The 13,190-nt window shown below is 46.8% G+C and overlaps 1 long non-coding RNA gene across 1 annotated transcript; it reads right to left on the reverse strand.

Annotated features, from left to right (window-relative positions):
* Positions 1-6,969: 6,969 nt before the first annotated feature.
* On the reverse strand, positions 6,970-12,956 carry LOC146892091 (uncharacterized). The gene is made up of 4 exons (XR_015004986.2): positions 12,888-12,956; positions 10,636-10,707; positions 8,312-8,400; positions 6,970-7,035 (listed from the first exon to the last, which is right to left on the reverse strand). It is a non-coding gene; the product is annotated as an uncharacterized LOC146892091 (long non-coding RNA).
* Between the last annotated feature and the right edge of the window lie 234 nt (positions 12,957-13,190).

Raw genomic sequence — 13,190 nt, forward strand, 5'->3', positions numbered from 1 at the left:
TGCCTCGCTTCTCTCGCTCTCCGAAGCTTTGCGTGTATTGGCCACACCACACGTGCTGTCTTCTTGACTTAGAGCAGGACACCCGCGGAAGACGCAGCTGGGGCTTTGAAATCCCCCACAGAACTGGCAACTAGCAGAAAGTTTTAGAGTCCAGTTTGAAATTTGTTTTGAAAATATTTCCCGGCCTTGGTCTTGTCTTCTTATTTTGAGGAAAATAAAAAAAGAAATGATGAGAAAATGCTCCCCACAAAAAGTTTTAAAATGGTGTATGTGTGTGTGTGTGTGTGTGTGGGGGGGGAATTCAAAACCAATTGCTCTAAACTCACTGTCATGATTTAGGTCTTTCTTCCACCGCTTCTTCCTCTGCGCCTCTCCCCCATCTCTCTTTCTTTCTTTGAGTTTTGTGCTGGGGATCAATTAATCAGCATTGTTCCATTCTGGCCGACAGATGGAACTACCATGGGACTCACCAAACACACATTGTTCCACGGGCGCTGTTTAAATTATGCTTTTCTTCCCTCCTATTTAAAATGTAGGGATTGTCATTGTTTTCAAGTCACAGAAAACTGCGTTTGAGAACTTGCCCAAAGTTGGGGACTTGGGGGAGATCTGACTAAGCCCAGGCCTGACCTGCTAACCTTGGCCTTGGACTGGCTGTTAGAAACCTTTTTCTGTTTACAGAAAATGATGGTATCAGAATGTCAGGAGCGAGCCCTAGCAAGGAACTGTAACTCAACCCCTTCATCACTCCTTGCTGGCTGGGCTCTGTGAGGAGACAGTGTGTGTGTGTGTGTGTGTGTGTGTGTGTGTGTGTGTGTGTGTGTGTGATCTCACTAGGGTGCCGAGGCGAGACTCACAAATGGGACAGGAATGTAATGCAGTGGAGATAAAGACCCCGGGGTCTTAGGGAGAGGTAGGGGATGGGGAGAAACAGAGAGGTTGGATCTGTCTGAAGTGGGGTGGAGAGAATACGCTGACCCATCGCTACTATGGAAACCATAAGTACTTTATTATCGCATCTTCAGATCATTTTTGAGGCCATTTTTGAGGTTTATGGGTGAAATCACACCTTTAGGAGCATGTCATTAGCAAAACCCAAGAAGAATAAGATGCATGTGAGGTGTCACTTGACTGTTGCTGTAGCAGATGACAGCAGGGACTGGTCTGGCATCATCACACACAGTCACATCCCAGCACGGCCTCTCCACTGCCTGGGAGGCCTCCCCAAGCCTCAGTTCCCCTGCCTAATACACAGCAGACACTAATACTGCCTAATTTATGAGTTTGTTGAGGGGACTGTGAAAACAACATTTCAAATCTAACATGTCTGACACCAAACCCTGTCTGTCCTTGTCACCTGTCTGTCCCCAGTGTCTTCATGTGTGGACACCATTATCAATTTGTTACTTCCTGCATTAGAAGTACAGACGTTATTTCTGCTCTATTGCAACAATAAGAAAAGGCTGCTTCTGGGATTTTCTATGAGCTGGCTCCTTCTGGCCACTCAGCACACATGTCATCCCAACAGAGGTGTTGGTCGAATGTAACGTTCCCATTTCTCAAATCGTCACCATCAGGCACCGAGAGCACCATGACCCCAGTAATTTACTTGCAGCAGAGTTGAGTGCCTGCCGCCCCAAGTAGAGCAAAGGGCTTGTTGTTCCTGGTTCCCCACAGGCACCCAGAACAAGGCTTGGCATAGAAAGGCCCCAGTGGGAAATGCACTGGATGAGCAAAGGCTTGAATAGCAGAAAGCAGAGTGCTGCCATCTGGGAGACAGAGTGTGGCCACTGCTTCTCTAGGGAGTAGAATGGGGAGAGGCTGACATTTGCATTGCTTGCAGCAGGTTTTGGGGTTTGCCTGGAATGCGCTGTGAATCAGCACCAGGGCTTGCCTGTTCCTTGCTCTCTAACCCACTCAAATATTTAGCTTGTAAAGCTATTAAGGAAGCAGAGATAATGCCTCCTGGAACACAGATAGAATCAGAAACAAAGACTAGAGAGCCACACACGCATTGAGTAACTTCTAAACTTAGAAAGGCCGATCTGGGGAAGGGGGGAATCTGTAATCATGGGGGGATCATAAAGGGGGACACTCCAAGGGCATCCTGAGCCTGGCTATTTGAGGAGGGGGTTAATTGTGCTGTTACCCACTTTCTCCCTTCTCCTTCTCAACCTTAGGACTTAGATCATTTAACAGACCCCTTACTGTATTCTTGCTAACTCCACCTCTCCGTCTAATGCTGGTCCCTCTGAGCAGCTAAGGAGGAAGCCATGTTGTCACTTGTTTATTTCTGTCACTTCCCCTGAACGTCACAATCTAGATTTGACCAGAGACTGACATGACCGGAGTGAGCCTTGAACATTTTCAGTTTGACGATTGATGTTTACCTACAACCACGCTGATTCTTGTGTGTTTGTTGGTATTTCTGCTTTGTTACTGGTGTAGGAATGTGGATGGACCAGGGCCTTCTGGAAGCTAAGTTTATACTTTAGCCCTTCAATTTCACATTTTTGTATGTATGTATGTATATGTGTATATATATATATATATATATATATATATATATATATATATATACCAGCTTCATTCTGAATATGTGTCGTTATGTTTAGAAAAGGGGCGACAGAGTTATTTTAAAGGAAAGGAGGCAGATGGATGTGGAAGCCGTGATCAACGCTTGTTTGGCATAACCTAAGCTGTGTGTTAGGCACAACTCACCAGAAATGTTCTAAGTGTTTCCAGGATGTGGCCTTACTCAGCTTGCTTGCTGGATTTTGTTTGTTTGCTTTGCACTTACCTTCACTTGGAATATTTTGCCCCAAACTTAATTACCCTTGCTCCGCCCAGGCCCTGGCACCTGTGTCTTCCTCACTGGGCTGCCACCCGTGTTTATTTCCCATCCTTATGTCCATGTATTCTGTAAGATGCGGCAGAGATTCAGCTTCTGTCATTGGCCTCCCTTACTTCTTCCTTATCTTTCACCATAGTAACGCCGACCTTCAGACAGATACAGGGAACCACTTAGGCTTCACAAGTGCCCTTACATGTGGCTACAGTGATTCTGGGAGATCCTCAAGTTAGAAAGTGGTAGGTTTCCTGACCAAGATTCCTTCACTGTGAGACACTGGGCCAGATTCTAAGCCAGGAGTCTAAGCCCAGAACCCAGGTCTTTGCTCTCCTCTGTCTCTCATGGTGTGTTCTGTGCCCTTCCAATTCCATAAGCCTAAGTCATCTGATGTAGGACTGACAGAGTCCTTGGGGCACATCTGTGACTCATTCTTCCATCACAAAGAGTCTGTCACCTTTTGGAGATTCTGCAAAGCTTCTCTTGAACCTTGGGCTACATTAGGCTCTGACATTCCCCTGACGGGGTTTCAGCTGTGTCGGGCTGGGTGGGGCTGCAGATCGAGCTGGGAACCTTGAGAAGAGCCATGAAAAGAAAGAGGACATATCCACTAATTACCAGGGGGAAGTCAAGCTGCTCAAATCCTTGCAAAAAATGGGGTTCCCATTTGGGGTGTGGCCCCACAATGGTGATATGCACAGAGCTCGGCTCAGGAGCCACTCACTTTTTCCATTCTGTGATACTGAGTAAGCCTCTGCAATGAGACAGGGCTTCTGGGAGGCTTAAATGGGATAGAGAAACTAGGAGGCCTCCAATGCAATCTGTATGCAACAAGCCTCCATGTCACTAGTGGCTGTACACCCCTCTCTCACTAGTGGCTTCACACCCCCTCTTTGCACTCTGGCTACCCACCTACCTGCACACTGAACTTGCCTGTGTGTGAAGAATGTGAGGGTTTCTAACTTTCCTCCTAGCAAAGCATCTTGGGACAATTTACTCTTGAAGTCCCTGATTCCTGATTTGTGAACCGGGGGTGAGAACTGATTGACTCCCAAGACTTGCTCTGAGAGCTAAGGGGTAGCAACAGATTTTTAGAAGCTAGTTGATGTGTGGGGAACAGTCCTTCTGAGAGGCGACACCGCAGAACCTCAGTCCGCATTCAAATCCGAGTCGTCCAAACCCCTCTCACGCATGCGCATTTTCCCTCTCTCGCTTGTGGCCTCAGAAACATCGCAATTCTCCCCGTAAGAACCAAGAATGAAGATATAAAGACAGCCCTCGCAAACATTTTCTATACCTGCTATGTGAGCTGGGGGAAATCCAAAGATGGAAGAGGATCCTCCCAAAGGAGGAGGTGGGTAGGGCCCCCTAGTTCCAGGGCAGTGGAGAAAGAGTCAATGCCCTGGAGTAGAAAGGGAAGAGTCAGGAGAGCCCCAGGAAATAGAACAGCCAAGACCATTGGTGAGGCAGCATGTTTGGAACAAAGCCTCGGGGCATCATTTAGGACTCCTGATTTGTAAGCACCGAGAGAAGCCTTTCACAGGCTAACTAAGGACGAGAAACAATGAAGAGGATGATGGATAGCTCACAGAGTGGATGGGAAACCAGACTTGGAAAAGAACAGAAACTGGGAGAGCCCTGGGACGCAGAAAGCCAGACCTGCTGCAGAGCTGTGCTGGGAAGGGGTGGTGTGCTCCGTGTGGTTCCTGGGTTTTCTTCTCTCCGACACTTGGCTTCTTACGACAAGTCCAAGAAAAGGGAATTTGATTGCCCAAGCTCCAGTCGCCTAACCCTCTAAGGGGTGGCGGGTACTTTGGGTGACAGTCACATCATAACTGTACCTGGAAGGGAGAGGCGATTTCCCGACTGGAAATACGAGTTGTGTAAAAATGGGCTATTAGACTCCCTGTGCATCTACTGCGGTGAGCGAGCTACAGAGAATGAAGGTTCAAGGGCATTACACCTGCGCTTGCTCCCCTTAGCCAATGCCAGCCTGTGATAGGTGCTAGGAGAAGGGATGATCGAGATTGGGTAGGAACAGAGCCCAGGTTGTGGACACGGATTCTTTGATCCCTAGTTCCACCTTCTAGAAGGGAAAAATCTTCTTTCTCTAGCAAAAGAAGGCCACATGTCAAGGGCTTAGGGTCTCTGTTAAGGGGGACATTGGTGTCAGCACAGATCCTCACTGACATATGGTGAAGGCAAGGAGGGCAGAATGGCAGAGGTGTAGAAGTCTTGTTCACAGATAGAATCACAGCTCAGTCCCCAAACCCTTTGGAGTCTCAAACCAATTGAATCTCAAGGCTGGGGCATCAGAACCAGATGACATAAGCTCAGAATGCTGGAAACCCAGGAAGGACCAAGTCTAAGAAACCACAGACCAACAGCTTCATTTGAGGGGTCGAGGAAGGATGATCCCAGAAGCCCTTTCTCCAGACACTCCTGGGTCACTATATGGAGAAATGTATAGGCTCAGGAAAAAGAAAAAAGAGAAGAAGGGCTGGGAAGGGACTATAAGAAGCTCAGTGCGAGGGCTGGAGGGATTCCAGCAGCCTACTGCTCTTGTAGAGGCCCAAATTTGGTTCTGTGTTGGCTGCTTTTATGTCAACTTGACACAAATTAGAATAAGCAGAGAAGAGGAGACCTCAGCTGAGAAAACACAACCACACAACCATAGTATACGACTGTAAACAAGCTGTAGGGCATTTTCTTTCTTTTTAAAAAACCCCTTCCCCCTCTCTCTTCCTCCCTCCCTCCTTCCCTCTCTCTCTGTATGTGTGTGTCTTCTCTTCCTCCTTCCCTCCCTTCCTCCCACTCTCTGTCTCTCTCTGTGTGTCTTCTCTTCCTCCCTCCCCCCTCTCTCTGTCTCTTCTCTTCCTTCCTCCCTGCCTTCCTTTCTTCTTCTCATATATTACACCTAACCATAGTTTCCTCTTCCTCCCCTCCTCCCAGGCCCTCCCTCAAACCTCTCTCTCCCCCAGATCCATTCCTCCTCTGTTTCCCTTGGGAAGAAGGCATGCCTCCCAGGGACAGCAAACAAATGTAGAACATCAAGTAGCAGTAACACTAGGCACATACCCTCCTATTAAGGCTGATGGAACTAGATGCAGAGACCCACAGCCAAACAGCACAGGGAGCTCCAGGAATGTTGCGGAAGGTGGGGGGGGGGATTTCTGAATTAGTGATTGATATGGGAGAGCCCAGCCCATTGTGGGCGGTGCCACTGCTGACTGGTGGTCCTAGGTTTCTAAGAAAGCAGGCTGAGTAAGCCATACAGAGAAAGACAGTAAACAGCCTTCCATGGCCTCCACATCAGCATCAGCCTCCAGGTTCCTGCTCTGTTTGAGCTCCTATTCTGAGGCCTTTCAGTGATGAATAGTAACGTGGAAGGAAGTGTAAGCCAAGTAACCCTTTCCTCGCCAAGTTGCTTTGGGTCACTGCGTTTCATCACAGCAATAGTCACCCCATGAAAACAGCTTCCCACCACCTACAACTTCAGGCAAGTTCCACCATCAACAACTCTAGTTCCAGGGGAGCTAATGAGCTCTTTTGACATCTGAGGGTGCCTGAGTTCACACCCACACCACCCATGTCACAACAAAATATGTTAAAAAAAAAAAAAAAAGAAAAAGGGTAGAATGCCTGAAACCCGAGCATTTGGAAAGCTGAGGCAGGAGGATTGACACCAATTCCATGCCAGCCTACATATAATTCTAGGGCTACTGTTTAACAAAACCAAATGGTGAAGTCGGAGAGAAGGGCATGGTTCAGTTGGTAAAATACAGGCCGAGGACCTGAATTTGATCATCAGTACACATGAAAAAAAAGAAAGAAAGAAAGAAAGAAAGAAAGAAAGAAAGAAAGAAAGAAAGAAAGAAAGAAAAGAGACAAAAAAAAAATTGGGAGCCTGGGGCTGGATGACCAGCCAGTCTAGCCTACTTGGTGTGCTCCAGGCCAGTGAGAGACAGTCTCAAAGAAGACTAATGGAAATCCCAAGGGTGTCCTCTGGCCTCTGGACATGAACACCCTTGTAAGCAGACATGCACACATACACAGACATCAATGAAGAGGGCTACAGAAGAGGAATGGAGCGCTGGAGCGAGCGAGTGTTAGGTGGACTCACCATGAAGGGACACGGAGAGAGCCATCTGCCGGCTGTGACATGCTGGAGCCGTCCATCTCTTAGCCTACGGGGACATAGAATTGTTTATCTGGAAAAACTGGGGCTAACTTGGGCACCTATTTGTGAGTGTCATTGTGAGTATTCACTGAGAGAGGGTAGCAAAGCCCAAGGTGAGAATCCATAGCATGCCAGCCATTGTCACCAACAGGCTGAAAAATGGAGCGAACGAATGAATGGATGGATGAAAACTAAATCAAGGCGGGGGGGGGGGGGAGAGGAGGATGAGGAGAGGAGAGTGGAGGGTGCGCGCAGGTGCCTCCTGCAAGTGGTGCAGTCTGCCTCACACACAGGGAATTTCCCCTGGCCAGGCCAGCCTGCTTGGCTTCAGCAGCAAGATAAGATGCTTGGGCTGTCTTTTCATCTCCTGTGCCTCCCAGCCCTCCCCCGCCTAACCCCTCTTGGCAATTGGGACCTTCAAAGTCCTTGCTGGCTCCAGATCTGTAGATAATCGCTTACTGTAATTCTACCCTGGAAAGAAGGCTGATAAACTCCAGATGGAGTGTGAGGTCTTCAGACTCACTTTCCCTGTCCAGATAACACTGTAGGGCCAGACGCTACCCTATTAGGAAAAATTCTTCCTTTTAGGGAGTAGGGGTCATAGGAGCACAAGATTTGATGTCAGACCAGCTGAGATCCCAATTCTGGCTTTATTCATAATTTGGCAGAATATACCATGTTCTGGGAGGCTGGAAGCCTTCAGGGAGAGGCTGACAAGAAAGATCCAGGCTTAGGAAGGGTCAGACCTTTGCTCTCACAGAGGGTCTGGTGGATCAGTCAGACCTCCCCTGGGGGAGGTCCGGGAGACATCTCCTGACATCCTGGTCTCAGGGTGGAGATGCTAAGGTCCAGCATGCATGCAAGCATCTTAAGAGACAGCCGTAGGGCTCTGTGTTTGAGTCAGTCCCTGAAGTTTGAAGTCAGCTCTTTGATTCACTGGGTGTAAGACACGGAGTGAATTTACTTGAGGTAGTTTACTTGAGCTGTTTGAACTTTAATGGCCTTATCTGGGGAAAGGGCACTAATAATCCCCACCTCCCTGTCCCTAGCAGAGGGCATAAGGAGACAGCAGAGGAGTGTGCACTGTGGTTGGAAAAAGACACAAAAGTGAAATGTACTCCTCTTGTCCAAATTGTGACCAGGATTGTGGTCACTAGTGGTGGAGTAACTGGTGAGATCCGTGCGCGGGTGACATTCACGAAGGGTCAATGGTTAGGGACCATCTCACCCACTTACACATTAATCTTTCCTGACTCAGGTCACCTCCCTTCAGCTAATCTTACCTTCAGTTCCCAAGTGGTTCAGAGATCAGGCAGAGGTATGGCCAGGGCTGGTGTGTGGATGTTCCTTGAGCAGCAGATCTGGGCATGCCCTGCAAAGGGAGAAGAGTCAGGCCCGCAGGAGAGGCCTTTGGCTTACTATGATCTTTGACTTACTCCTTATGCCTTTCATAAACCCATTATGTAAATCCATCTAGATTTAAGATCCAAACGCTACCTAGTGCTAAGAGAATCTAGGGTACTTTTTTAGATTAAAACCAGGAGCAAAGCAAGAACTTTAAAGTGAGCAGCTCCTCATCAACCTTGTAAAGAGAAAAAGGCAATCAGAACTCTGAGAGATGCCGTCCGCGTCTATCAGATCAAGAGAGATGAGAAGACCGATAACATCGTGAGTCAGGGGCTTTGTAGAGAAACAGGCGCATTCGTCACAAGTCGAGGAAGGAAAACACATGTCCAGCCTTTTTGGAAAGCTATTAGGTTGTGGTTGCTGAAATAAAAATGAGTTCTCCTTTTGGCTCAGCAATTCAAGTAATGTGTCCTTCAGTTACACTTGCAAGAATGGGCAAAGGCGTTTTTAACTCAAGAGCACTATTTACACAATCACATTGGGGCATATATAAAAGCAAACTGAACGCCCCCACACAGGGACTGGATACATTGCACACTAGCTGGCTGAAGGAAAACGAAACAGACCTAACAGAAAACAAAATGTACAGTGGTTCTCTGGGTGCAGCCAAGGGTGCGGGTGGTGTGTTTGCTTCAACTGATCAGGAGTGTTGTCCTGGGGAGGGCACTTGAATGCCTGAAACTTTGAGGCCAGAAGAAGGCTTCTCTGTCCATCCTTTAAAACAGTTTGGATATTTTTTTCCTATTTGCATGCATTTAGTCTTAAATATCAAATATTAACATCCTCCAAATAGAAATAAGAACACATCACTAACGCAACCATAGATGCAAAAGCTCTTGACAATCCATGAGACATTCACTATAGGCTGACCCGACACTTGGTTTACTGGGACCCCGTGCAATCGTGAAATGCTCTGGATTAGGAAAACAGTGGTGTGAATGGCTCCGGTCGGTTGCCTTGACCAGGGTTACACTTGTGCAATGCATTTTGCTATCGCCTGCTAATGCAAGGACAAAATGGCGAGCAAGTTGTGCCACATAGCTTGCATTTTCCAACATCAGAGTCGACAGGGATAACGTTTCTCCTGAACCAACAAACAATTAGTGCTTCCTCCGTGTTCTCCAGAACCTGAACAGTCTTGTTGGATGGCATGTTTACTCCAATCCAGGCAGAAACACAGGCTTGTGAACATGGGACACTTCACCCTCTCCTGGGTACAAGGGACGAAGATGCACGATTGTCACCCTTTCAGAAGTGACAATGGGATAGCTAGATAGTGGGACGTCTGTGTGAACAAGTGACCGTGATTTGAATGCATCCTGAATGAATTCACTTCTGGCAACAGGGTGGTTCAACTGGGTGGCACAGCAGTCTCTGAGTGCCATGTGACGTGGAGCTAATGACAGTAAATGGGATCAGGTCTCAGCAAGCGACCTGTGAGTTTAATAATCTTTCTCATATGCACTTAGAAGACTCCAGATCTCTTTGTTGCTGGGTGGGTAAAACATTTAAATGTCTTGGATTCTGATACCACTGACCAGAGTACATCATTTTATGTTACTCTTGTCCTCAAACGAAGGAAGACACTACAGAAGGAACAAAGAATGACATTGAATGGCAGGAATATGTGATTTACCCTGGAAGGGTTCTTTTTATCGGACACGCGGCTTCTATGTGTGCAGCATTACAAGGGTTAATTGGAAGCCTGTGGGTCCCAGAACATGACTGGTGCTTTGAAGGCACCCAATAAACCCAAGTTTCTCTCTGTTTCTCAAAGAATGGAAAGAGCACGAATTTCCCCCACTTTGCTTAACACAGTATCTTTCCATTCTGCTCCTATGACCTTTCTGCCACCAGATTATGGAATAAATATTTAGACAAGAGTATACTGGTTCCCTGGGAACAGGTAGGCAAGCCTGACTGCACACAGCAATGGGGACATGAACACTGTAGAGTACTGATGTGTAGTACAGTTCCTGTCTATGGGACAGCAAGATTAGCCTATGTCTCGTTTCTGTCCAGGTACCACGGGTTCCATACGTTTGTGTCTTTGGAGTCATTCTGTGACAATGAGCATTTTGTTGCAAAGAACAACAAACCCTACTCAAGGTGAAACAGAATAGTTTTACCTATAGTTAATTCCGGGGACAAAGGGTGACACCAGCAACCCAAGTCCTTCCCATATTTCTGCTCTACTAACCTTAGTGCTGATTTCACCTCGATAGCAAAATGGTTGTTGCAGAAGCAAAGTTCCAGCTGAACATGGAAGCATCTTGGGATGGAAGGGAGAGAATATAATCTTGTTAGTTTCATTTTAGGAACAGGAAGTGCTTAAGGGGTTGCTCAAACCACCCTACCATAGTAGCCAGAACTGGGTCACATGCTCACTCCTGAACTGGTCATGGCAACAAGATGAGTTATCTTTGAACCAATGAGGCTCACCCTGCAGCAAGGGGAAAGGGGCTGAGGAGCAGCCAGTGGTATCTACTCCGTGATCATTCTGATAGACTGAGATGCCTTCCCATGTGTTGGGGAGAGCTCAGTGGTCCAGCACTTGCCTAAAATGCATAGGCCTTGGGTTTGATTCCAAAGCACCAGAAAAGAGAGAAAGAGATGACTTCCCACAATCCTGATTTCTTTAAAATCTTATACAATTCTCCCGCTTTGCGCTTTGTCCATACTCTTGACCAAAGTCATGGAATACTCCTTCTATGGTTGTGCTACAGTATACAAACTTCCATCTTGCTTGCCAGGCCCCTCTAGGACATTGCTGGCACACAGAGTTAAGCAGCTGTATTGAAAATCCTCTGTGGCCGCAAGCAACTGCTTCTGGAGCATAAGGCAGCCTCCATCTACAGCCGGGAAGCTTGTGGATTGCTGTGGATTGCGGTCTTCTCACCATAGCCAAATATGTCCTACCAACAGCTCAAGTGAACGTGCAAACTGATAATCTGAATCCTGTCTCTAGATGAGAGTGCCTCTTTCTAGATACCTCAATAGCGGAGAACTTCACCAAGTGGTGTCTCAATGTCTGATCCACAGAAACTAAGAAAATACTTGTGTATTAAGTCCACAAATCTGTGGCAGTTTGTTGCACAGTGAAAGCTCATGGTCTTTCTTGTTTTAATGAAGCTGAGAATTGTTCACTTTTTTCTTCACAGTTAAGGACACAGAATGACTTTCCCTAGACAAGTATGTTGAGGGCAACTTGAGAGGAAAGACATTTTTCCAAGGGCATGGGTTACAACAGATGCTGACTCCTCAGAAGAGAGGGGGAACACGGCTGTGCAAACACAAAGCACCAACAGAATCTGAGCTTCCTGGCCTTTGGGAATGAGGAGGATGAGGAAAGGGAGTACCCAGGGAATGGTGAGTGAGTGTGTATACTGCAGGGCTGGCCTTGGCTTACGCCTGCCCCCAACCCAGCTATCAAAAGGGCACAGACTTTTCTTAAGAATACTAATTGATGCACCAACCAAACCCAATCTGACTTCTGGGTAAGTCCATTAGGTAGGTTCTAGAGGAGTAAGGCATCCACCATCCCGTCTTCTGTATTTCCTAGCGGGATATGTTGGTTTGTCATGGCTGTGGTAAGAAGGTATCACACACGAGTGACCTAGACAACAAAATTTATCATCTCACAGTTTGGGCTGCTGCCTTGTACACGGGTTACCCCAACACCTGTCTTCATTCGCATATGAAGTTCTCCCTGTGAGAGTGTTTATTCCAGAGTTTTCTCCTTCTAGGACTGGTTAGATGGCTTAGTATATAAAGTCTCTTGCTATGCAAGCCCAGTGACCTGAGCTCAAACTCCAGGGCCCCTGTAAAGGTAGGAGAGAACCAGCTTCACTAGAATGTCCTTTGGCCTCTACCTGTGTGCTCTGGCCTATCTGCCTTCTCTCTCTCTCTCTCTCTCTCTCTCTCTCTCTCTCTCACACACACACACATACACACACACACACACACACACACACACACACACACACACTGAATGCAAGCTTAATAAAAATGAATTTCCTTTTCTAATTAGGATATCATATTATCATATTAGGTTAGGTATCTACTTTACTCTAGGGCAGTCATGCCATAACTAATTATACCTACAAGTTAAATAATATTCTAAGGTTCTAGGCCTGGGGACTTCACCATAAGAATTTGGTGGAAAATTCAACCTAACCCATAATATTGGGATTGATAGTGTGTTCACTGATCTACAGTACAGCTAGCTTTTTATTTTCTAAATTTATGTATTTAACAATGAGACTTGGATTGAATGTAAATTTAACTTCATTTGAAGAGGATGACAGACCCCAACAAACAACAACTTGCTTGAAACAACTCTGTAGAATTTGCTGGAAGGAGCACTCACTTCCACAAATATTCCAGAAGTCGTACTAGTTACTTTTCTGTTGTGGTAGGAAACGCCAGTGGAGTAGGGGAGGAAGGGCTTACTTTGGTGACAGGTGCAGAGGTGATATAGTCCAACAGTGCTGAGAAAGCCACTTGAGGGTGATGCTGACCTGGCAGACAGGAAAGAAAAAGGGAACAGGAAGTGAGGCTGGGCTATAAGCTCTCAAAGCCTGCCCCCAGTGACATACTTCCTCTAACAAGCCCCTCCCCTGACAACCTTCCCAAATGGAGCTACCAAATGGGCATCAAGTATTCAAATACATGTGCTATAGGAGGCATTTTTCATCCAGATGACAACAATGTCCAATATTTATTTCCCTGGAAAATGCTTACCCTTCGCTCCTG

Source organism: Myodes glareolus, chromosome 14, assembly GCF_982192425.1.
Source record: "Myodes glareolus chromosome 14, mMyoGla1.1, whole genome shotgun sequence".
Classification (NCBI taxonomy): domain Eukaryota; kingdom Metazoa; phylum Chordata; class Mammalia; order Rodentia; family Cricetidae; genus Myodes; species Myodes glareolus.